Source organism: Coturnix japonica, chromosome Z (assembly GCF_001577835.2).
Source record: "Coturnix japonica isolate 7356 chromosome Z, Coturnix japonica 2.1, whole genome shotgun sequence".
Lineage (NCBI taxonomy): Eukaryota > Metazoa > Chordata > Aves > Galliformes > Phasianidae > Coturnix > Coturnix japonica.
The window spans coordinates 57,990,660-58,017,241 of NC_029547.1; the positions used below are offsets into that span (position 1 = coordinate 57,990,660).

Sequence of the window (26,582 nt, forward strand, 5' to 3'; positions counted from 1 at the left end):
ACACAATGAGGGCACCAGCTGATTTCAGATATCAAATAGCCTTCAAACAGCAGAAGACTTTCAGATGTGGGAGATATTCTTAAAGATCCTTGAGGTAATATCAGCCTCCTCAAGCAAGACAGAAAACTCATTTAAGAATTACTATGAAGGTTTGCAGCCTAAAATCCAGCATGGGGGCTATAATGTAGATGTTCAGTAAGATCAGCTCTTACCCATATGTTTCAAGCATTTTGAATGCAATAAAACAGGAAAGAAGAAGGAAAGGAAGAGGTGGGAGGGGGAGGGGAGGAAGAAATATTCCATGGAAGTTAGCATTAAGACTTCAATTTTCAGCATTTTTTTTTCACACATTTTTTCAGCATTTGATTTAGTAGACAAAGCACAAAAACTATGCAAAAATTTAGTTTTTAACACTGAAAAAATCTCCTGATGGAAAGATCTAAAGCAGAAATGATGATGTATCTCCTCAGGTAGGGTCAAACTGAAAAACAGCTCTGACTCACCATAGGATGAGAAACTTGCAAGGACCATCATGAAGAAGCAGCCACTATATGATTAAAAAGAGAGCAGAAACATGCTAGGTGGCTGAACAAGGCCTTCCAGTATTTAAGGAGAGTTTATAAACATGACAGAAATGAACTTTTTACATGGGTAGACAGTGATAGGTAGTGATGGGTAGACAAGGGGGAATGGTTTTAAACTAAAGGACAGGAGATTTGGAGATTTAGATTATACGTCAGTTAGATTTTTAATTTTTTTTTGTACTGAGAGAGTGATGAGTCTCTGGAAAAGGTCTCCCAGAAGAGGCTGTGGATGCCCCATCCTTGGAGGTGTTTAATGCTAGGTTAAATGGGGCCCTGAGCATTCTGACCCAGTACTTGGTCTAGTGGCTGGGAACCCTGCCTGAGGCAGGGGAGCTTAAACTTGGTGATCCTTGAGGTCTCTTCCAACCCAAGTAATTCTATCAGTCTATGATTCTTCCTTTTTGAATGAACATCTCGAAGACTTTATAGTATTCTGTTCCTCATTTTATCAAAAAAGGGACAACAGAAGGCCAACAGGAAGTGAATTAACATGCAGTCACATGGACCAGCTATAAGCAGCATGGAGAACAGAAGCCTTGTGTGCCACATCTGAGCCCAGTACCCTATATACTATATACTATTATACTACCATGAAAATCAGATAAGAAAACATATGGGAAGCCTATTTCTAGATACACTCATCTTTTTTGGTTCTGCTGAGACATCTGAAAGTGTAGTACACACTCTTATAAATGGAGATGTGAATACTTCATAAATCAGAACTGCAAAATGCTTTCAAAGCTTCAGGCATAGCACTGTGTTAAATTACCACACTCTGCAAGTCTTGCTGGAAGAGGATTATGCCATGAGAAAATTAGAGATAAAAGAGGAGGGGGAGCAACTGCATTAATCTGAGTTCTAATTTGGAATCATAGAATCATTATGGTTGGAAAGGACTGCTAAGGTCAACTAGTCCAACCATCATCCCATCACCACCATGCCAACAATCTGTGTTCCTCAGAAACTTAGAAAGTTTGAGAAATAGCACAGTAATTGTGAGCTGACACAGCTGTGGGACAGCTGAACACATCCAGGTGTGTAACATCTAGACAGAGAAATAAAAATGTGTGAGTCTGAAAGGACAAGAATGAGAAAAAGGGAAACCTTTTATTTTTGAGAGTGAGCACAGATCCCAAGAGCAAGACAGGAGAACACATGGATGAAATGAAGCAAACTTCTGAAGCATAGGAAAAACCCACAGCACCTACAGTCTCCTGAAATTTACTCAAGTCCCAAAACTAGTTTGTTCCCTCCAGTTCAGAAGGATCTCTGGGCATCATGCAGACTCAGACACCAGCTGTTCTTGTCCTCTCTGTGGCACACAAGTGGGCCCAGACAGATCACTTGGCAATACACATCTTGGTGCCTGCAAAAGTGGTGTCTGCGTGTTTGGTGTCTGCAAATGTTTATTTCAAGCAAACATGCTGAAGCAAACTTGCAGATAGGTATTCACCTGTCCATATGCTGACTGGCCAGTCTAGGGTTTTCACATCCTTTGGCAACAGTGCTCCTCTTTCACAGAGCTTGCTCTGGTATAAAATTCCAGCTAATCTTTACTTTCTGACAAACAGTGGAAAATATGCAATAAATACAGTTACTGGGAAAACAACAACAACAACAAAAACCTGAAAATAGAACATCATTTAAAATTTGTACTTACTTCAGGTGAAAATATGAATTTTTTAACAAATGGAGATTTCTTGTATTCATTCCTCTGAGAATGAATGTGCTGTCTAGCATTCTACTCCATGCATTGTTATCACTGACTTGCTTCTGACAGTCATAATTAAGCAGATATCAGTAAATAATAAATGTTTTGTGCACATTACATTACAGCAATAAAGACATAAGATTTTTCATCTTAATGACACTCATCATCTTAAATTCCAGCAATAAACTTCAGATGAGGTTTTTAGGCAACCAAATGACAAAGAATATCCCAATACTTTGAAGCAACTATCTTTATTTATTGTCACATAGTTACCACCCTTCCTTCCTTCAGAGGATACAGAAGGTGCAAAAAACAAGGTAGTATTTGTCAGGTAAACTGAGTAGCAGAAAAAAACAAACACATTTTGACTCCTAGCAGCTATGCTTTCAGTCACGTCAACACTTTTGGAACCCCTATACACACTGATTAGAGCAGCTGAGTCCATGAGGCTGTGTGAGTGTTCTAGAAAATTCAGTTATGCATGCCTTCATACCTAATGAATCACTTCTAGATATGGCCAGAACGAGCAAACAGCAATGATAACCACCAAGCTGACAAAGAAGACCCCCTGGGGTCCCTCTCAGGCATCCTTTTATGCCTGCTGGGTTTGCAGGTGCACTGTCCCAAGGTTGTAAACAAGTGAGTTTGCAATAACAAGTTTGTAAAAACAAATGTGTAGTCAAAACTTCCTCATGGGAAGGGTATGCGTTTGTCAGCGATGCAATATTATCCTATTCAAGGACAGGATAACACACTCTTGCTGGTATCAGCCATTGACTGGCTGTCATGGCAATGGCCTTGTGCTGCAAGTAGGTGAAACATATCCCAGAAAGTTAGAAAGTGGTTTCTGATGGTCCTTTACACCTCCTTTTAAGTTTTAAGCCACTTTGTTTAGAAAAGTCGTTTCTAAGTGGAAGCTTCAGAAAAACAAATCTCTTTTTTCCTATCAGTTAAGCGATTGCATTTAGAACACAAACAAAGGTCTTTTCAGGTCTGAAACAGACCCTGACATTTTGAAAAGGATGCCATTGATTGCACAGGTCACTACACAACAGATATTTCCTGAGTCTGCTGAACTCAGCTGGAAAAATCTCCATCACAACAGTTCTGTATTCAGTACCAAAAAGTCACTGCATTAAGATATTCCCTAAGTAGAAAACACATGTAACCTCATGAGACTGTACTTGATTTAGCCATCAGCCACATCCAGTGAGATCCTAAATGAACATTTCCAGAAAACAACTGCTACTGGAAATTTTGAGCTTCCTAGAAACTTTTTCTTCTCACAGTGCAAGAAACTCAGAATCATTTGCGAATGCGAAAGTTAGCAATTTAAAAATAAATTAATCTTTTTAAATATTCTACATCTGGAACACACGCTTTCCAGCTTCATTACAGGGCTTAAGCCTCAGGTATGAGATAACATTAAAGATTCATTGCTTGAAATAAATATAACCCTTAACCACACCACATCTGAGTTACAAAGAGGTGAACTCTCCTGTATAAAAATGTGTACACCAAGTAAATTTTGCCATTATTCCTGTAGTGATTTTCTCACTTCTAGACAAGTTAGGATGGAAGATATTTTTGAAACTGTAAGCTACACTGAAAGTCAAAAATGCTTGAAAATATTATGAGTAAGCACTTTGCTTTATATAATAGCAATTCCAAAAACAATCTGTCAGTCTGAGATATGTTTCATTTGTATTCATTTTTGAAATACTATGGAAGTTTCTACATACCATGGTATCTTCATACAACTTTTGTGTTCCATTTCCCATCTCTGCAAGAAGATTATTCATGTCAAACTCTGATTCTCCTTCCCTCTTGGCAACACAGCAGAGGGGGCTAGGATTTGCAAATATTAATGCATGAGATAAAAAAGTACTTGCCAAAAGGATGAAGTGCATCCTGGTGGACCAGTAAACTTGTATTTTTATAATGCTCTGGAAAGAAAATCACACCTTTTGTAAAACAGAAAGACACTGAATTCTGGAAATAGTCAATTTTTAAGGTTCAGAAGTTCAGAATCATGTTTTTAATCACAGAGACATTTTTCTCCCATGTAGTGTTTCAGATTTAATATAACAGGATTCTTGTCAGCTCCACTGGAAGCTGTTTGTTTCCATAAGCAGACAGACAGCATGTGTGAGCTTTCCAGAGAGGAGAGATGTCATCTCCCTGAATGAAAAAAAAAAAGAGTGGAATTTGCTAAGCATCACACTCTTCAGATTTGCATTTCCCCTTATAATACAAAGAGGCAATGTATGTAGAAAACCAGCTACACTTCCCAAAGGAATATGAGTAATCTATCAGCTGTACACATTTGATGTTTGATGAAGAAGCTTTTCAGTGCATTTACCACTCCCTCTCATCACTCTCAAGGCCTCTGTTTTCATTTAGTTTGGCATTCCATGGAAGCAGTTGAACATTTTCTCTGACATGGTGAATTAAAGACACGCACCACTAATGAACATAACCAAGTACCTCCTCATTTACACCTCTTCTTGATGCTTTCCAGTAGTAGCAGCCTCTGCTAGATACTGCCAGCGGTCAAATCCTTCTGTCTTTGAAGGACACCTGCTGAAGCTAAGGAAGCAAGATGAACATAGCAGGCCTTTGTCCCTGCAGGAAGAGGTCAATACTCTGAGAACCAACACTATGCACTTCTTCTACAAGGCCTACACATTCCCTCTATCCAGGACATGAGACTGGGACACTGGTGAAGCAGTGGATGCCCCATTCCTAGAGGTGTTCAAAACCAGTATGGATGGGGTCCTGAGCAACCTGATCTGGTGGGTGATAACTCTGCCCACATCAGGAAGGCTGGAACTAGATGACCTTCCAGGTCTCTTTCAACATAAGCCACTCTGTGATTGTACAGAAACACAGCATCTGGCACTACACTGACAGGTGACTTCATGCAAGTCACTTAAATCTCTAAGCATCCATCTTGTTATTTTCTATAATTTAGTGTTTATAAATCTAAAGAAACTTGTTTAAGAAACTATGTGAGCTAGATACTACACTGTTGTCCCTCAAATCAAAAAGGAAAGCATATTAGGACAGCTAGGCTGCAGCAGTTCAACTCTCATCAAGATAAGCAAAGCACAGCAATGCGTTTTTTTTACAAAGTCTCACCAAAATTGTTTCTTTCTTGACTACAGACTTTGTAGGGGGCACTAGGAGTTATATTATTATATACATTGTGTTATATATATATAACACAAGTTATATTATTTAAAATGTCAACAGCATTATTGCACAATTTAAGGCTTCTTGTGACCTGAGGTTACAGGGCTAAAAAAAGAAAAACAAACCAAAAACCAGAAAGGAGGAAATGCAAGCCCTTTTCATCCCTGCTTATATAACTGCTTCTTCTGTCTTGCCTGACATACTGGAGACAACCCAAAGTTAAAAGGCTAAGTTGTGGCAGCATAAGAGAAAATCGTTCAACCAGGACAAAATTATACTATAATGAGGAAGAACAGGGATGCAGTGCACATTCTCTTCAGCACAAGGCTCTAGGTTGCAGGTGGATTTTTTTGTTTGTTTAAATACACAGACTGCCTTCTTTCTCAAAATCACCTTCAGGGTAAAGGAAGGGAATAAGGGAATGGAAGGATCATGACATCCTGAATAAAAATGGACCTCACAGGAAATTTTTATTAATCCACTAATGAAATAAGATATTTAAATCACTTTGAATTCCTTTTCTTTGACCATCACTTATTAGCCCTGTCCCTAATTTCACCCTACAAGCTCTCAACTTGTTCAACTTGCCTTCCTTGTTCCTCAGAGGCAGCTCCTTGCAGCCTATCCACCCTCTAACACAGGGGGCAACTACCTCAGCCCTTCTACCTTGCCTATCCCTTCTTAAAAGCTTACAGCCCTGAGTGGTGGCCTTTGCCCATTTATCAGGACATTTACAAGCTAAGAGCCTCTTCTGCCACCAGAAATATTTGTTGCTGTTGATCTTTTGCTTCTTTTCTTTTAACAGCAAGAGGAGATGGTCTCATACTCAAGGATGAAGCCCTGTGCCTTCCTCAGCTGCAGCAACTAAACCCTTTAAAGAATGAGAAAATGTTAAGTCCACATCCTCATTAGTATTTCTTAACATAGAGCAAAAGGTTTCCCACAGAACCTTTTAGCTGTGATTAATGCTGTGAAGACATTGGTGGGTAAAGCCTGGCCAGGCAAAAAAGCACAGAACATTTTTCATGGATGTCACCTCCAATTCTAAGTTACATTTGCTTCAGCTATTTCCTTGTCTCTCCCTACTGATGTAGCAATCTCTAATGAATTTAAGCCTAGCAAAAATATACTTGTTTTTCTTCTCTGAGCTAAGTACACAGAAATTGTATCCAACTCAGAAATTCCATGGGCTGAAATGGTTGGAGGTGAAAGAATATTGTGAAGAAGTACTGTATGTGTGCCATTACAGAGCAGTGTGGTACCCCTTCTTGGATGCCTGACTATGTTACATGAATGCAGTCTAATTAAAAATCCTGGACCACCAAAAAAGTGAAGCAGAGCTCTTACCTCGTGTAGGTGATGGATTTCTTCTTACCAAAATAGCAGAAAATGATCGGCCTGTGCAAGTGTCCATCAGTGGCACTCTGGGCTGATTAGACTGCTAACCTTCTCTTATGTTGCAACTACTTTGCTGTTCTACATGCCTTACACTACTTAATAGTCTGATTTCTTTTTAAAGCCATTGCTGTTGTATTCATGTGCTTCTGTTAGAAAGGTAAAATTAACTAAATTCCTTTTGAACTTTTTTCACTGTGTAATATCTAGCAGGACCTTTAAGAAGTCTCCACACATAAAATCATGTGCCTCATCTTCCATGTCCATGTCCATGGAATTTGAAGTTATTCTTCATTTTGTTCACGATTCTTTGCAAGCTAAGGTAGCAGTAGCAGATCTTAACTCCATAGACCAGAATGTGTGAAGATAGCTCTCAGCTACAACTGAGGGACTAGGGCACCAGTGACTTAACAAGGTCAGAGATGGAGTTAGGTCCTAATGCTTCTGACATTGTGATGTTTTGATTCTCACACTTGTCCTTCTCTCCCTGCAGACAGATGCAAGGTACAACAGCTTGTGATCGTCTTTATGTTTAGCTAAGCCAAAAAGGGACAAGTGAATGAAGGAACAGCCTTCTGTATAGTGAACTGTTTAACTGGCCTCTGTACAGTATCAAAGATCTGTCTGCACACAGCTGGAACAGGAAGGACAGCATATGCTATCTCTGTAAAACACAAATCGCCAGAGCTTGTAGCTTTCTCTTTTTACACATCTCAGTTTCTTCACAACTAGGAAGATAGTTTTAAGAGAACCTTAAATATGGAGTTAAAGGAAGCTACAGCAGGGGAAAAGCACCCTGCTGCTTACATATATTTTATGTTACCTTTTGATAAATCCATGCAGACAAGAGTCACAGCATGTGCACGGAAACCTGTGCAAGTTTATGTGTGCTGGACATCAACAGATTAACATGACGTGTCACGGGCTTTAAAAAATTCAGTATATTTTGTTGAAAGCATAATGTGGAATACATACTGTAGATGAAATTCAGCCCTGCTGTGAATGACATGCAGCTGCAATCCAGACAATATAAAACAAATTTCAGCAGCGCAGCTCTGGAACAGAGACCATAAAATATCTGGATCTGAAAACAATACAGTTCAGTGAACCTATTGAGTGTAGTGGGTGGTTAGAAGAGTAAAAGGGACAACAGCTCACCTCTTGGCTGTGCTCCATACAAATGAGGTACTCCTTCAGCAACAAGCAAGTTATTGTTTACACCCACACCACTCCTTTACTAACAACTAGTGATGGCTGAATATTGAGGAGCAGCCTGTACAAAGTCACTCTACACATAAAACAATCACACTTCTACATGATGCTTCTACAAAAGCAATGTTCAAGTGAAAGATTTCATTATTGTCTACATACTTACAAGTTATTTCCATGCTGCTTATCTGTCTTGCTCAGACAACACAGAAACTTCCAAAGTAATTACCAAAATGAACAGGCTCTTCCAAGAAATAAGATAGAAAAGGACTGATTAAATCAAGCAGTAATTCCTTGGAGACTGATGAGAAACTGGATAGTAAGTAATTTACTCCGTGCCACAAGCATTCCTTGTAAATCCCTCCCATCAAAATACTATCACATCTGCTTTCTTCTTCACAAAACTGGTATGGCCAAAAACAGCTCTTGCGTCCTCAGGGCTGTGCTCTGCTGGTGAAAACGGTAGAGTTTCAATTAAGTTTCTGACTGAGGTACGAGCCTTCATTAATTAACTGAAAGCTTCTGAGACCCCATCAGGGAACAAAAGCAGTTACACGTCCTTTTATCACAGATGCAGCAAACTACCAGTTTTTCTATTTGCTGACTTGCAAAGCAACATCAGTGTCATGAAACCTGACAAAAAGGAGGAAGTGTTTGTTTTAAAATTAACCAAGCATAACGGATCAGTCAGCAAGGGTCTAACAGAGTCCAAGGAGAGAAAAATTATAAGTCAAATAGTGGTCTCTAGTATCCAGTTGTGTAACCGCTGTCAGACAAGGAAGTTACACAGAAATGGCATTCAGCATTCAGACAACCTGTGAGAGCTGCTGCACCCTGCTGCTGATTGCTGAAGTCATGATAAAGCATGTAACGACACTCACTCGTGGGTGACTGCTGTCAGTGCTTGCTGCACTTTCGGGCTATTGCTTTCTGTCTGTGACTTTCTGAGGTCTAATTCTTAATTCTCATGTTTCATAACTTCTGCTCAGCTTTTACCCAGCCTGGTGGGTTCCCATTCCAGCAAAAACCTCCTTTTCTCTGGTGGGTGTGTTTACAGCCTGAGGCTGTTCCGTGTGGTGTGTTCAGTCCAGATGATGGTCATTCTCACAGTACCCCCCTGCTGCAAGAGGAGCTGTGCAAGGGATTTGGAGACATGGCTGCACTGCATTTTCACCTCAGATCACACACTGCATAGAATCATATCACAGAATGGCTTGGGTAGGAAGAGACTGGTGAAATACAAAAGTTTCACAGTGTGAATGGTTGCTCTGGAGATAACCTTTGCTAACACTCTAAATGACACACAATGCAAATAAATTTTATGGTGAAACAAGCACAGAAAAGGTTAGTTTTACTGTCCTTTCAGAGGAATCAAAGGAAGGGGGTGGTAGGTAAGAGCAGTACGAGGGCTGAAAGTGAGATTGCAATAAAGACAAAACAAATCTCATGGCACAGACAAGTGAAATCCATTAGAGAAAGCAAAGGTCTGCATTCCACTCTTCTTTACAAGACTTCAAATAGATTACACAGATCCAGGTGTCAGTAGAGCGTGGCCCTCTGCGACCAGCTGGGCTTGCATGCAGCTGTGGTTGCAGAAGGTAGGTCTTGATTGGCAGAAGGAAACATCACTGATAGAGCTAGCCCTCGTGGGGCCACCAGAGAAAGGTCAAAGAGCAGGCATACAGAATAAAAGGAGGAAGCATCCTCATAAGGAATAGCAGAGATGCTGAAAAAAGTTGAGTGTCAAGATATTCTACCATCTTTTATCCAAAGGCCACAGACCCTGAAAAGGATAAGCAATTTAACTGCCACTGGCTAATAGCAGTGAAGTATCTGTTCACGTGAAGAGCAGAATGATAATCAAGTGCTCTGATATAACAGCCTCGTGGTAAAAAAAAGGAAATATGCTACCTATAAACACACTCCTGTGTTAGGGGAAATCTGTCAGAGAAAACTGTAGAATATAGCATATCATCAGATTTCATGTAATGCCAATTATTTTCTAAACTCTCAAAGTCTTACCCTTCTTCCTTTTCATCAAGCACAGAAAGCAACTGTACTTCAGTTTAATGCAGTGGGTTTTAAAGTGGATTAAAGGATCCTTTAGTTGGCTATTTATTGGGTTTTTTTCATATTGACCATGGGAATTGTCCTTTCCTCAAAACCCATTTTTCAAAACCACTTTAAAAAGGAGTATATCTTCTTTTAAATGAAAAGAGACAGTGGTTGACCTTGAAAATCTATTTTCCCTAAGTTTTTTGAAAAGGAAAACATCTATAATTGGCATATCTCATTAAAAACTTAGCTACGCTATCATAGTAATAAGTGGTTAGCGAAGTGAGACTAACATTTTAATTAAGTCCTTTTCATTTCTAGGCTAATTTTCATTGTATTATGAGAACATTTTAGGGTTACAGAATCCTGTCCTATGCTCAAAGTCATGCTAAAAACACTGTTCTCAGTTACATTCCTGCTGCTTTTGCTTAGAGCATTATAAAATGTTTGTTTACTTAATCCAGTCTCTCCCCTTATGACTGTGTCTAGTTAAAATAGATCATCTGTAGTAACTCACGTTAAGGCACTGGCTTCTTAAAACTCAGAGACTACATTAGGGTTGACCTTCCCATGTACCCTCTTCAGGATGATGCTTGTTAGACAGAGAGTTATTGGAAACTGTAGAAGCTTGGACATTTGATCTGTGCTCATTCAGCAGCTGATAAGCTGTGATTGTAACCACAGACACTGGAGCTGGTACAAAGGAATCAGAGCAGTCACATATCATGCTCAGCATCCCACCTGACAGTGGCAGCCTCCAGGTGCTCAGCAGGTGGTAGCAGACCGCAAGGTAATCAACCAACCCACAGCTTGTTTCTAGTCCCCAGACACTCATGACCTAAATGCATCATAGCATCCATCCTTTCCACTTCTGTCAAGCTATTTTATATCTCACCCATTTCCTTTCTGGCCATATCACCTAGATGTGAAACTTCCTAAAGAAGTCTGTCAGTGTTGGAAGTTCCTCAATGGCAGACTAAACATTTGAGCATGCTCCAGGTCTTTCAGCTGTTAGAGAAGCTAATTTGATTTGATTGTCGTCTAGTTAGGAAGAGATACAATGCTAGCAAAATAGAGTGGAAGGTGACAGAAAAAAACCCAACAACAACGAACATATACTGAGGGCTAAGACTAATTAAACAGCTCAACAAAAATCATTCTGGAAAAGCAATAGCTTAATAAATCAGTGTTTATTTCATCCTGAGAGGGAGTGAAGTGCAATGGTCCTTGGATAGGTAGAGGACTGTGAGAAAAAAGGTAAGGAATAACTTGTTGTTAATTCTCACAGGTCTTTTGTGAAATCCAGAGCCAAGAAAGGAGAATGTAGAACTGTGGAACTGAGTCCAGAGGAGAGGCATGAAGATGACCAGAGGGCTGGAGCGCCTCCCCTGTGAAGACAGGCTGGGAGAGCTGGGCATGTTCAGCTGGGAGAAGGTTTGCCATTAAGTTCAAGAGCATCAAAGATCTTTCAAATTCTGTGAAAAAAGATTGCAACAGGAGGAAGAAAGGTGGTATGGGAAATCCCTTGCAGCAGAGCGTATCCAAAAATAAAAAATAAAAAAATGAAGAAAAGAAAAAGAGCATCAAAATCATTTGTCTTGAAACATGGGCACCCAAAGATTTAAGTTTGCAATTTATTTTTGTCTTTTGTTTCATGTTAGGATAGTAAGAATGACCAAGATGGGAACTGAGACCAGCAGGATAAAGATTTTGGATAAACTGAAGAAAATTAAATTAACACAGCAATTAGAAAGAGACTGAATACCTGCATTACTCACTGCTTTACTTAAGTAAACCAGAAATGAAAGAAAAACTCAAGTACCATTCTGATTGGCTTAATTTCACACAGTGACGTGTAATGTGTAGAGCTAGGCTGCTTTCTTAGATTTATAATTCACTTCCACATAACACAGGCTATCCTCTTCCATAAATCCCTATAACCCCACTGGCTGCAACAAATTCAGCTGTCAACAAAGGATCAGTACCACAAACTTTCCCTTCCTGTCCAGGTGGAAAGAAACGGGGAAAGAATGTATACTTCTCTGGAAGATCCCTGTCAAGTTCAGATGCTTTTTCACAAGATGTAGACATGCATTATGGTGTATAAAAAAAAAAAAGTAAAAAGTAAAAGTAGACTACAGGAGAGCTAAGAGGGCTCTGCTTTATAGGAAAGTAGACTACAGGAGAGCTAAGAGGGCTCTGCTTTATAGGACTGGTCTGTAAGGGTAAAGGTCTGCATTAACATAGATATGTTAAAATAGGTGGAAACCACAACTTCACATTAGCCTGGAAGATATAAAGAAGACAGGAATGCAACAGAGACAACGGCTCATTCCTATAACATCTTTTAATGTCTCTTGATGCTCACAGAATCACTACCACTTATACCACTTCATTCAGATAGTTTTCCACTTCTCCTACGTTACAGCACCTGCTTTTTGCCATCCCAATGAAAGTCCAGCTTTATCTTCAGTAACCCACATTTGTCATATACATGCAGGCTGTGCATATATCATAGTGAAGTTTTGTGTGACTTTCAAGATAGCAGCTATACTTTCCCAGAACCCCAGAGTTTGATAGCAAGCTGTGAACTGCTTGGCTGTTCAGCTACCGTTTAAAGCAAACTGATAAACAGAGCATGAACCATTTCTGCTACATTAAGTCTGAGGGAGAGAGGAGTTCAGAAAATTAGTTTCTAATTCTCATCTGTCATTCACCTGAACTGAACTATTTCAATTACCTCTTGCACTCCACAATTCATCAGCAAAACCTTCCAGCAGAAGAATTCTTTGTCGGCATAAATCATTTTTTAAAGTACCATTCTTGAATCACTGATGGTTTGATTGAAACTTGGAGTCTCACACTGAGACTGCTCAGTCTTAAAACAAACTCCGTGTTACGACTACCACCCAGAATGCCCTAACCAATTTTTGCATGTAATCCCACTGTACTCTCCTGATACAGTTACTGAAGAAACCTCGGTTTCCTCCTGCTGACATCATTATTACATGGAGATAACATCAAAACTGTAAGACAAAAAGAATAAATGAAGATTGAGATGATCAGTAAATCAAGGAAGGCCAACTGGGTATTCAAACAAGGCTGGAAAGCAACAAGCTCCTCAGGAAGCCAACCTGAAAAGGACCTGACCTGCCAACCAGACTGTTGTAGGCTCTACCACTGAATATGTAGATGTAAAGAAACCCCAGAACAGCTGCACGACTCAGAAAGTCACACAAAACCACTCACTCAAAGCAGAAAATGCTTGCAGGTAAGGCATGACTTGTTGTAAAGACAGGATACATAAAGTGTTGTTGAGGATGATGAACACCACTGAATCCTGGTGGACAGTTCACACTGAGGGCATGGCCACATGCAGAAGAGAGAGGCTTTTTCTGTTATGACAGAGTGGGAGAGCTGACAAGGGACTAAGCACATGAAATACCCCAGGCTGATGCCGAGGAAGATGTAGGCATCCGTACTTACTATTACCCTCTTTTTGCCTACAGAACTACTCAGTGCCAAACAAAACACATTTAAGTGTTGACATCACCTCCACCAAGGCAAAGACTGCAAAATGTTCTTTTCTGTCCTGTGATTTGAAGAGCTTTACTTGAAACTCACGTTGTGTTCTCTCTGTTCTAACAAACATACCATTTTCTGCCTGACTCACCTCTCCTTCACAAAACAGTGTAGATTTTATTATTCTGTTTCCCCTGTTGAATACTTCAAAGTAGAAATTAATACTTTTTCCTCTTTTCTTAGCTATCTGCAGTATTGACTGGCTTCTGCTTCATGTTACAGATATAAATGAAATTTTACATGAATGCTTACTATTCTGCTTAGAATTTTTTCTATTGGCTGTCTTCATTTACTACCTATGTCACTGTAAGAAGCAAATCTAATCTCCATGTACCCCAAGGTGAAATTCAGCATGAGACGTGTGAAACAGGATTTGGAGCTGAGCACTGGTTTTGCTAGTTCTCCGAATCAGGGCAGACTTCCTGGGATCAGAAACTACTGTGGTATTAAAAGGAATTTAGAAGCCAGACAAATATGAAGAGTTGTCTCTACTCAACAAATCCGTCTTTTTTTTTTTTATTATTATTATTTTTATTTTTTCCTGTTGTTGTTCTTTGCTTCTGACAACTACTATTTCCAAAGCATTTCTGTCTTTGGAACTTATTTTACTCGCACTTACAAGTGTATTTTCCTGCCCAGTAAAAGGAATAATGCAGCCAAACATGAACTTTTTTGATGTCTCTGGTGCAAGAGTTTAGAGCCGGGAAGTCATTTCACTGAGTTATTCAGCTAAGAACTCCATGAATAACTCTGGATCAGATAAAGTCATCTCTAAGGACTGTGGGATACATCCATCAGACCAAGTCACTGACAGGAGCAGAAACAGTCTTCACTGTACAAGTGAATCCAAGGAAGAAATAGCTCTGAAGAGAAATGAAGCCTTAGCATTATATGGGGAAGGAAACGTGAATAATATAAGGATGTGTTATGAAGACATTATTTTCCCAAGATGATATAACTGAGAAAGATAAAAATTATTTGTTAGCCAAAGCAAGTTCTGGTAAACAAGTGAAGACTTACAGAAAAATAGTCTTTCCTAAAACACTAGTAAAAAAAAACAGCTTCTTAAAATATGAAAAATAATATTAGTAATTGCAAATTTAGTCAGAAAATCCCTTCCTGATAATGGTAAACTGCAGTGAACAGTGGAAAACTTCTGTCATGGAGGGCACTGACATGACAAGTTCATGATGGTCTCTGCCCTTATGGTAACCAGGACATAGTGAGCAGTACAAATTTCAAGGTCATATCCTGATGGAACAATATACTCCAGGTGTTCTCCTGATTCCAGACTGCAAGGAAGGATAATAATACACACCCCTAAGTTAACTTCATCTAACCTGAGATATAATGATATAATACAGTGTATTTCAAGTATTAAGACTACTGACAATGATCTCTTTAAAATAACATCAGTTATTTGATAGTAGTCGTGATTTATTTATTTATTTATTTAATTCTGTGTAAATGAAATATTTATAGGGCTAAAGTCATTGAAAGACAAACTCCTTCTTGAAATGGATTGCTTGATATTCTAAGAGCTTTGTTTTCTCTTTGAACACCCTAGCAGTGTTGAACCAAAGACAGGAGCATTAGGCTGGATTAAGGACTACAGAGTTATTGTAGATCATTATACACCAGAAAATATAGACTGTCATGCCAGGAAATGCAGATCCATCAGTATTGAAAAAGTGTCAGGAAGTTAACATTTATCGTTTCCTCAATCTATATCTTCATACTTAGAGATGAAAGCCAGCAGAAGCATAAATAAGGTCAGTGATATCCATCCGTTATTTGCATTTTTATGTAGAACCTCCTTTTATTATTCTTTGTTTAGCTAGACATTAGTATTTCTTTATAAAAGTTGCTTATTTATGACTCTGGTGGTAGTAGGAAGCAAGGCCTGATGTTATGTCTGAGCAGTAACATTGTTAAGGGCTTAGGAACAATAAAAAACTTCTCAGCCTTTCAGTTGAAGAATCATCACACCGAGGCTGGACAAAATTGGTTTTGGTTCCTCTTTCCCCTGTCACTCCTGGGAAACACAAGTAATATTAAATAAATGCAGTCCATCCTATTGATACAACTGGTGCTTTGTGTAAGAATCTGTGTAAGAACCCACTTAAAGAATACATATGTATGACAGGGGAGGTGGTGCAGTTATTATCCTTGGAGGTGTTTCAGAAACATTTTGACTTACTGAGGGATGTGGATTAGTGGTAGGTGGATTGCTGGGCTGGATGATCATGGAAGTCTTTTCCAGCCCTGGTGATTCTATGATTCTATATAAGTAGAACTGTGGGGAGCTGGGGACCTTCACTGCATCCTTAAATCTCTGTTTGTTAATTCAAGCGTCATTTCTTTTTTCTTACCCTAGATACCAAATTCAAAAGTAGTATAATCTCAGCAAACTCAAGACAGTAACACGCTTCACTGAAGACATTCTTCACTGAAAGAATGGATGGACTCTCACATGTTCCTTTGGAAATAAACATGTACATAGTAAAAACAAAAATAATACAAAATACTGCAACTCAAAATGGTTGTTTCTTTTACATTGCAATTTTAAATGAAAAAACAAAGCAAAGTCTTCAAAAAACAGCTGCATATCTTTATTTTTTTCCTGTGAAAAACTTCTTATTTTTTAGGGTCAAAATTTTTAAATTCTGAGTAATTTTTGGCAGAATTCTCCATGTTCCTGAGTTTTATTTTGCTATGGAAACTGCCTGCATAAGAGAAGCAAAGTAATAAAACAGCCAGTTCTAGTCAAAATTTCCTCCATTCTCATACAGATCACAGAAGGGGATGATTGACACATAGTCTTTGAACAACTTCTCTTGAAATATCTTTTCTTGTTGAAGAGACACTAATGTTCTTGCTGAACACCTGTGAATTAGTTATATTCTGCAACTGCCTTGCATAATGTCTTAGCTGATGCACATTGTATACAAGCCAATTCCAGCACCCCTTATGTAGGCTGAACTCCGTGATGGCCTGTAAGTGGGCCAGGTGCTGTTTTGCTTACGTGAACTGCACATCCCCAGAGTTGGGGTGGTAGGACAGATTAATTTGGACACTACACTGTCATTTCAGTTTCTGCGTAACATTCAAGATGAAGATAATGAAACTCCTCATTGCCTTCCTTTTCAGTTGCCTTAGTCCTTATCTAACATATCTGACAATTTTCAACTTGTTTCTCAAATGCATGGGTTAATGGCTTCAAGTACAGGGCATATACTAGAGCAGAAGTGTACTGGTCAACATCACACACACAATGGTTTCATTCCATGCTGCAGTGGTGCCTGAAGAAATTATGTACCAATAATTTTCCTCTTGTTTTGGCAGTCTCACTGTAGCTGTGTGTCTGCTGTGCACAACCCATGACCTACCTCATGTTTTTCCAAAAACACTGCAAAATGTGTTCTTTTTTCCTCTGGAACTACAGCCAGGACACCTCTGTGTGCACACTGCATCTATACTTGGAGTACACAGACCCACAGAGCAAGTGAGCAGTAGGGTCTCAATAAACACCTGTGGACACTGGATGTATCTTGAGTGCTATTTAATTTTAGTGGTATCTTAATTGCTGAATGGCATTACCTCCTCCTAGTAGTTGTGGTACGTCTTTCCAAACAACATTCTGTATTCTCAAGGTAACTGAGACTAATTTGCCTTGTCTAGGTGATGAAAGGACGTTAAAACTGTAAATTTTTGGCTTACATTTGCACAAGGGAGACGTGCAATTCCTCTGACTCACCCTAGCATCAGAAACATACTGCTGGAGATTGGTGTCTTCTGACTGACCTTGTTCTGCTGTTAAAAACCATACCAGCTATCACCATTCACAAACTGAACTGCTTTCTATGAGCAGATTAGATCCCCAAGTACCCCTACTGCAGAGACAATCCACAATCAATTTTTCATAAATCATAGAATCATTTGAGTTGGAAGGGAGCCTTATAGGCATCTAGTCCAACTTCCCTGAAACGAACAGGGACACCTTCAGCTGATCAGCTGCTCAGAGCCTGGTCTAGTTGACCTTGAGTGTTTACAGAGATGGAGCACCTCTCTGCCTCTCTGGGCAGCCTGTGCCAGAGCCTCGCCACACTTACTATAAAAAACTTTTTCCTTACTTCTAACCCAAATCTCCCCTCTTTAATCTGAAACCATTTCCTCATATCCTATCACAACAGACCTTGTTAAAGAGTCTGTCCTCTTATTTCTTATATCCCCTCTTTAGATACTGAAAGGCTGCTCTCAGTCTCCTTGGAGCCTTCTCTTCTCTGGACTGAACAGTCCCACAGCCTTGCTCTTTGCAGGCTGGCCTCCCTTGCTTCTCCCAGATCTGCCTGCTGGAGCTGGTGTGGTGTTTCACGAGTGCAGCCAAAGCCAGTTTGACAGGTAGGAAAGATTTTTAGCATGCAAGAAAATGAATATACAGAAAGACTGCTCTGTGAGAGGGTAAGATTCCTGTGTGAGACTGTGTAAACAGTGCTTCCGACTTCATTTACCCAAATATGGTATGCCATCAGAACAGGGTTATTCTCACAGGAGAGCTTCACTGGTATTATAAGCAAGACCCCAGCACAAAAGAGTGTGATTTAGGTGCAACAGGGAAAAAAAGACATGGTTTCATGATAACTCTTCATTCTTGCAGCACCTTTACTTTCTTCCTTAAATGATTCTCACAGGATTCTGCAAACACTCCAGCTGGGTTTCATGAAATATATTTTTCAAGTTTTTAGCTGAGTGTCTCAATCAATTTAAAAACAAGCAGCTAACACAAACTGACTTGCTTTTCAGTTCATGAGTTGTGAACCCTCCCATACACAATGAATGGAAGAAGTAGAAAAATAAGTTACTGTATAAATGGTACTGGTAATTTCTCAGCAAACACGGTAAATTATTGCGTGTGTGGAAATTAAATGTACTTCTTTTTTTTTTTTTTTTTTTTCCCAGTGAGTATTTTACAAGTGTGGGTGACAGAAGCATGCAGAGGAATATAAATGTGATACAACTGCCTTTTGCAGTATGTGTGTTTCCATCAAAGTTGGATTTTTTCCTCCTCCTCTTCTCTTGATTGATTTGAACTGATGGGCTGTGAAGCAGGATTCTGAGCTCACTGGTGCCTCAACAAAGCAGAAAAGAGAGGCATGAGAAACGTCTATGAAAATGTACATTGAAATCTCATGCTCCCATTTGAATTATCTGAGTGTGGCTATTTGGAGGGGAGGGAGACCCTCAGCTTCTCTGGAAACCCATTAGCACCAACAGACTCCAAGCAGGCACTGAGATTAGCTCAGATGAATCTGCAGGGGACATTAGGCATGAGATCCAGACATGTTTGCTGAGATTTGCACAAAGTCTGTTCTCATAGGAGATTAGGAATAAGGCTTGGTTTTGTAACTGTGCAGAAATCAACTTTAAAATCAGTGCTACATCCTGGAATTGTAATGATGGACTTAGCAGTAGCAGTCTTGCAGATATTTGCCATTGTTACCCTATGAGTTCTGCAAAGCCTTTGCCATCAGTAGTAACAGCCATGAAAATTACATTTTGCTCCTCCATACAATCCTTTTCTGAGCAAAGAATCAGCCCTTCACTTACAGACCTTCACAGTGCAACAAAGAGAAGAGGAAAATCAAAGGAAGGGAACACTTTAAAGGCTATTTAAAATAGGTTAAAGGAATGGAAGATATGTGATAACATAAACCATGCTATCTTATCATGGATAAAAGTGACACTGTTTCAAAAAGGAAAAGAAGAAACCATACTCCAAATACAAAGGGTGTCCAAGTCCATGGGTGACTTAAAACTGTGATCTTGCAGATATAGCTCTGCTGACTGGCAACAAATGGCATGCCTTTAGATTTTACCTGGTTCTTAGGTCCCCAGAGGACACGTTAAATCAATTATTAGCACGTTTGTGCATGAGGACCTGCCTTGAAGCTAATTCCAGTTCTGGTTAAGATGTGAGAATAATGCAGTGCGGAACTTTCAGACGAATGGATCAAAACACTGTCCTATACATATTAGCTGATCCTGCTCCCACTCTGCTGCCTGTGGCCACCTCTGTCCAACTAATTATATCCTCAGTCACTCTTACATGATCTTCAATACAGTCACAAGAATGGCAGCTGCACAAGACAAACCAGACAGCCCAGTGGGATGCCCTGCACCTCACACTAGCAAAGCTCCACAATGGAAACTCACCGATGAAAGGGGAGGTTACATTGCATTTCAAGAGACACTATGATCCTTAGAAAAGAAAGTGGTAACACAACAAAAATTACCATACGAGTTAGGCTGCCCATTATCCCCCATGAAACTGGAACTGCCCACATGACTGTTCAGGGAATGATATATGAATGTCCCAGGGAAAGATAAGCTCAAAGATAAGCTCAGAGGCCTAAATCTACCACCTTTATTCAGGGTGTAACTCAGACTCAGAGGACCACAGAAAAAGAGAGACTGAGGCAGTGAATGACTGCAAGGAGGTCTCAGAACTAACAGCAAGAAGGGCTGCTCAGTGTGATTTTCATGATGCACAGCTAGGCTGCAGGCTGCCAATCAAATATATATTCCAAGAAGGGAGGAATGACTGAACACTGACTCCATATCTAACAGCTAATTGAATGATTACTCAAAGTAGCTACTGATTCAGTCATCTAAGTTTTTCAGACCTAGTTTATGCCATCCAATAGACACTGAAGATAACATAACTTTAACAAAGATATTAAATCTTCAGAACCAGAGCACACACAGAGAAGGAAGTGCCACTCAGACTACTCTCTCAGCTACTGCCAAGTGTTTCTGAAAAGCACCACTGAAGAGCAAATTTCATCTTAGATGCACAAGAAATAGCAAACAGAGCCAAAGTAAATAAGAGTGAAGAATCTGTGAGCAGGCTGCAGTATCATTTTCATGCTATAGTGTCAACAAACATGTTGGTGTTCAGATTTATATTAATGCCCCATCCAAATATCAGAGCATCATGATAACATACAGACATAGAATGGCTTGGATTGGAAGGCACTTCAAGGATCATCAGGTTCCATCCCCCCTGCTATGTCAAGTAATGGATTGGCTGCCCAGGGCTCCATCCATCCTAGCCCTGAACACCTCCAGGATCAGGGTATCCACAGCCTCTCTGCACAACCTGTGCCAGCACCTCACAATACTCTCAGCGAAAAACTTCCCCCAGACATCTAATCTTCTTTAGTTAAAAGCCATTCTCCCTTGTCCTATCACTATCTAACTATCTACATATTAAAAGCACCAAAAGCTTTGGGTATTCCTCAGAGCATTAGGTTTGCAGATGTGATGCCTGCAGTCTTGTGATCAGCTTAAAAAAAGTTAAAAAACAATAATCCACTCAACAGCTCAAGAAAGCATGACCCATGGACAGCACAGGGCTACTTCTTCAGAACTCAGTACGACACCAAGCCAGGGTATCAGAAAATACTGGATCTCCAGAATTTTAAAATTCAAAGCATAGGCCATTACAGACCACCAGTCAAACCCAGAACAAACATTATGCAACACATTCTGGAGAACTAAGCTCTAGGCCGCCAACCAAGATAACAGAGCAAAGCTGAATCTGATTAATTCAAGTGGGATTTTCACACAGGAAAGAATGGGCTAAAAAATGTGTAAAGGCTTCAATAAACAAACAACAACAACAAAACAAGCATGGCTTGTACTAGCAGAGCAAGGGGCAGCCTTTTTAAAATGGAAGTGTATAAATGCACATTAGATATTAAGTAGTGGTTTTTCACAATGAAAGTGGTGAGGCACTTGAACAGGTGGTCCAGATAAGCTGTTGATGCCTTATCCTTACATGGGTTCAAAGTCAGGTTGTACAGGGCTTTGTGCAACTTGATCTTGTAAAAGAAGTCCCTGGTTGAGGTGTCTGGATTAGATGAACTTTAAAAGGTTATCTCCAACCCAAACCATTCCATGAATATATGATTTAACCTTTAGTAAATAGGAATGTTTTCACTTCCTAAGAAACAACAGCTTTGATTTCAGTAACTCAAGGTTAGATTGCACAAATTCAGTAGGCTTGTAAGTGGAGCCACGTATCCCAGATCTCAGTGGCATAAATCATGAGAGCGAAGAGAGAGGCTGTCATCAAGAACCAAAAAAACTATTCATTTTGTTTACCATTGAAAGCGTAATACAAACCTTATTCACCACAGAACTTTAAGCTTTAAAAGAAAAAGTTAAGAGAAATGTTTAAACCCTTTTTAAAAATTGAACCATACTTGGAATTTTGGTGAGATAACTGCATCAATGTGGCTAAGATCCCATCAGGAATTTCAGCCCCCCGGTAGAATAGTCAACAGCTTTTAGAAAGCTGTTTTTTGGCACATAACTTCAGCCAACATAAGCCGTAGAGAACTGACAATTCCACAATTACATCTCACTCGAAACAATATTCACCATGGATACTGAGAAACTGGACAGACATACTTCTTCCATGGTGCTGTTTTCTACAGAACAGTATGATATGTGTGGCTGTGGAGACTATTATACAATGGAAATATTAGAGAGCCAGGAAGTAGACCAACCTGCTCAACATACTATCCAATGACGTAACAGTTACATAAATGGTTTTCAATTAAAAAATAAAAATATCCCTCAGAAACAAAGAAACAAAACAAAACAAAAAAACAAAAAAAAAAAAAAACCAAACCAAATCTAGACTCCGACCAGTGAATGAAATTTTTCACCTTTTTATTTTTTTGCCTGAAAAAAAAAAAAAAAAAAAAAAGGATTTTATTTCATGATTATTGAGGTTGTCAGAGAAAAGTGAGATACAACATAAAAATCTAAGTTTTACATTAGACACACCTAGAGGCTTTGTAACTGAGCTGAGGTTATTGCATGCCTAAGTAACCCAGGACAGTTCTTTCTCTCCTCTGAACTCTTCAAAAAGAAGTGCGGTCCTTGGCATTCATTAACCTATTTCAACACACACAGTGATGGCTTCAACTGTTTCACTGAGGTGCATCAGCCCATTCTGAAACAAGTTCACAACCAGCACCAAAGACATAACACTAAAAAACATTCTGGATTAATAAATAAACAAATAAATAAATAAAAGAAAAAAGTGAGCTTAGCATGCTTTTTTCCATCATAACTTGCTTTTCACCCAGGGTGGGCACAGGCTGCCACTGAAATATGGTAGGACATTTGGAGAGGAGAGAAAATAAGTAAATTAGGGGAGGTAGTAGAGATGAGTTGTCATGGTTCCCAGTCACTGACAGATACTCAAAAGATGTCACCTTTTCCTTCTTCTCCCCTATGTCAGATCTGCAAACTGTGTTATCCTCATGTGCAATACGTACACATTTACCTATGGGTAAATGCCAGAAAGGACACTAAAGACTTCTAGAGACTCACTCTTCTTTATTTTTAGGAAAAGGCTGAATAAATAAACAAATAAATAAAATCACACATTAAAATCACACGTTAAAGAAACAAAATGACTTTAAAGAAAAAAAGAAAAGAAAAAAAAAGAAAAGAAAAAAAAAAAGAAAAAAGAGGGACCTCCACAGGGGTGTCCTTAGATTAAACTGAACCTTTGTATTCAGAAGCTGAGGCAGGCAGTCACACAGAGCAGCCTCTGACCCCTTCTGGAGTAACTGCTCTGGAAACCTCTTTACCCATCCAAGAACAAGTGCACGTTCTGTGAAAGCTGAAGCGATGTAAATAGCAATTGAATACAGAAAACCAAACAAAGGTAACCCTTTCTTGTGCCCAGGTATAAACACAGGCAGAAATCTGAGCAGAGAGCCATGAACCGCTTCTTTTCCTCCCCCTACCCACATCATTTCCAGCAAGGACAATGCAATCTGAAGTCCCTCTCCTGCCCCAGATGCCTCCAGGTGCCCAATCCCAGCAAGCCCAAGAGAACCGTTATGTACAGGACCAGTGTTGTTGCCCTGACCGAAGCATTCCTTAAGAACTCACAAGGAGGGACAGGGAGAACTGAATAACCTCGGGCATCAGCTAGCAAATTGCATCGCTCCACCTGCAAGCTTTAAGTAACAGCTGACCACAATGCCAACATCTTTTTCTTTATAGACCACTTAGATTTTCTAATATGTGCAAAACGTCTCGGGACCAGGCTTCCCAAAGCATCCAACACTAGCAGCCACGTTGCATGTAGTGATATTCTTACACCTCTGTTCTGCAGTCGTTTTCCCGCATGTAACGTATCCATAATGCACTACTGCAGCAAGCAGTTTCATTCCAAACTACCAAACAACTCCGTAGCGCTGCGAGAGAACGTGAGAGGAGAGCACGGCAGGGGAATAGAGTAGCAGAAAGATGGTGTCCGCCTTCCCTTACGCCGGTCTCTCAGTGAGCTGATGGCAGCCAGCACCGCTCCATCCCCACTCCCACAGGCAGGATAACCAACACGCGTTGACTAAAGCCGTAGTAAAACCATGCCGGTGGGCTGCAATGGCAGCCAGGTGCACAGCCCCGCCTGGGTCAGGAGGAGAGGACGGAGGTCCCCTCGTGGGGAGGGCGCGCCCGTATCCCCGTGGCAGGGGCGGGGGATAACTCCGCGACCTCCTCTCGGAAGGGTACCTCTCGATAAATGCTATCTCGTCGCTCCGGTGCCGCTTTCTCCGAGCAGCACTCTGCTCACCCCAAGTGCGCTGCACCTCCTCCTCCATTCGCCATGTGGAAAGCAGCGAGCCGGCCCCACACAGCTTTCCCAGCTCGCCCGGGCACCCCGGCCCCGCTGCCTTCAGTGATTTCCATGGTCATTACAGGTGCAGAAAACAAATCTGCAGCCGCCCGCACCTGAGCCCCTCTCGGAGCGGAGAACCACGCCGCGGAGCATCCTCACCCTCCGCCTCCCGCCGCCCCAATGCCCCCGCGGGACGCACCGGTCGCGCCCCTCTCCCTACCCCCACTCGCGGGACGCGGCCCCGACCCCTCGCGGCCCCCGGCCCCGCTCACCCCGAGCTGCGGCCCCGCTACGGGCGGCGGTCTCCATGCGGGCGGGCGGGCAGCGCCCGCAAGCCGGGCATCATGGTCCGCCCTCCCTCCTCCTCTGCGCCGGTGGAGAGGGGCGGGGGGGACGGGGTTGTCTTCCCTTTTTCTTTTTTTTTTTTTTTTTTTAATTATTTATTTTTTATTTTTCCTTCCTTCACTCTCTCCCTCCCCCCACTTTTTTTTTTTCTTTTTCTTTTCTGTCTTTCTCTCTCTCTCTCTTTTTATTTATTTATTTATTTATTTATTTATAGGATGACAAGAGGATAATTGTCGCAGCTCCTTCCCTAGCTCCCGCTTCTCCTCCTCTGTTTCTCCGTGCGCTGGAGCCGCGTTCCAGCCCCCCGCCCCGGCTGCGGAGCGGAGGGAGGGGAAAGGGGCCGGAGACAGGAACAGGGAGGAGCGGACTGAGGGGAGGGAGCGTGGAGGTTCCCCGGCTCCCCGCAGCCGGCGGTGCCCCAGGACAGCCCCTTTGTGCCACAGCCGCTCTACGCCGGGGTTTCCCCGGTCCCACGCACCGCCGAGGTGCGTGTTTGTGTATGTGAGTGTGGAGGGTTTCCGGGGGGTGGGTGGGTTAAACAACACCCTTCAGCCTGGGGGAGCATTTTGCTGCCACTAATTCAGAAGCTGCCCCTGTTCTGCTGTTTCTCCCCCAGCGCCGGTTGTGGACGGCTGACAGTGTCCGCATCCAGCACGGTGGGCTGCCCCTCCCACGAATGAGCACGGAGAAGGAAAAGAATGAGCAGAGAAACGAAGCAAAGGCGCAGAGGGATGAGATGGGAGCGAGCTGTAGCAGTGCGGCTGTCCCTAAGCTGCGGGAGGTGGGATGTGAGAGGGGTGCTCCGAGTGAGGCGGCCCTCCGCCTGAAGCAAGGCAAGCTGATGGCAGGGAGGGGAATCCAGGCACTGCGTCAGCTGCTGTCTTCCCCCAGCAGCAGCCACTACCCTTGACCGAAGCCGCCGCATGCCCTTACACTGAGGAGTGTGCGCTGCCCTGTGCGACTGAGCAGCTCCCGCTGAACATAAGCTGCTGGGCCAGGCTGAACTTGTGGCACCCGACATAACCTTTTCTCAACAACCTATTGCATGTGAGACTCCATAAGAACACAGAGCATTGTGTTAAACTACAGTTTGACTCGCAGCCACAGAGGTGTTATTATCAGTGAGAATGCTACAAACTACAAAGATTTGAGCCAGATTTCTGATGGTCATGATAAAGACAAGGTGACCCAGAAGTTATCCTATTGAAAACAAATGCAGAGTCCTGGCTTCACACAGCTACATGAAGTTCTGGCAATATGGTTTAAGAGCAAAATATATGTATATGTGTATATATCATTCACATGCTAAAGTAAATCAAGAAAATAAAATATGTGTCTATGGAGTCATGAGAAAATTTCCAATCTGCAGTTTCAGCTTAATTTTTTCTCTTTCACATCTCTCCATAAGAGCAATGGCATCTACTGTGCTTGTCTGTATGTGGGAGGACTCAGAGGGAGACCTGAACATCAACACCGCTTTCAGCTGTTTTCCCACCCTGCACCATCAGCAAGCCTGGTGAAAGCAACACAGGGTTTGTTTTCCGTCCTGCTATTTGGTCCAGTGTGTTTCTGACCTTCTTTTCCTTTCAGGAAAAGATCAGCAGGGCATGAGGCTTTCTTCCTGGTGTGGGTGTTGTGTGGCTTGTGTAGAGCTACAGCAGCAGCAATAATGGCTATTTTTAGCCTAAAGTAGGCCAGGCAGTTCCAAAAGACATATTAATAGGAGGAACATTTGAGAACAAAACAAGCAAACAGAGCAGAAAACGAAATGAGAAATGTAAACAATAATGACCTTTTA

The 26,582-nt window shown here is 41.2% G+C and overlaps 1 protein-coding gene across 1 annotated transcript in view; it reads right to left on the reverse strand.

Moving 5' to 3' along the window:
• PLPPR1 (phospholipid phosphatase related 1) overlaps nucleotides 1-24,857 on the reverse strand; it is a 102,393-nt gene extending 77,536 nt beyond the window's left edge. The window contains exon 1 of the mRNA XM_015849822.2: nucleotides 24,712-24,857. The gene's annotated coding sequence lies outside the window, so the exon portion shown is untranslated. The remainder of the gene's footprint in view (nucleotides 1-24,711) is intronic.
• Nucleotides 24,858-26,582: the final 1,725 nt, after the last annotated feature.